The sequence below is a fragment of the Brassica oleracea genome, unplaced genomic scaffold, assembly GCF_000695525.1.
Source record: "Brassica oleracea var. oleracea cultivar TO1000 unplaced genomic scaffold, BOL UnpScaffold01185, whole genome shotgun sequence".
NCBI lineage: Eukaryota > Viridiplantae > Streptophyta > Magnoliopsida > Brassicales > Brassicaceae > Brassica > Brassica oleracea.
This window is the reverse complement of record NW_013617741.1, coordinates 22534-22753: the sequence shown is the minus strand read 5'-3', so window position 1 is coordinate 22753 and position 220 is coordinate 22534.

The following is a 220-nucleotide window of genomic DNA, read 5'->3' as shown; positions in this document are numbered from 1 at the left end:
ATGCGTTTTTGGACATAAATCCATCGATCGATCCGTTTACAAAAAAAAGTTCGAAATATACCGAGGAACGTGTTCCTCGGAATATTCCGAGGAAGATGTCCCTCGGTATAATCCGAGGGAACAGTTCCGTCGGTATATTCCTATCGATCGATGTATATATGTCTAAAACGCATCGATCGATGCGTTTTAGACATATATACATCGATCGATAGGAATATAC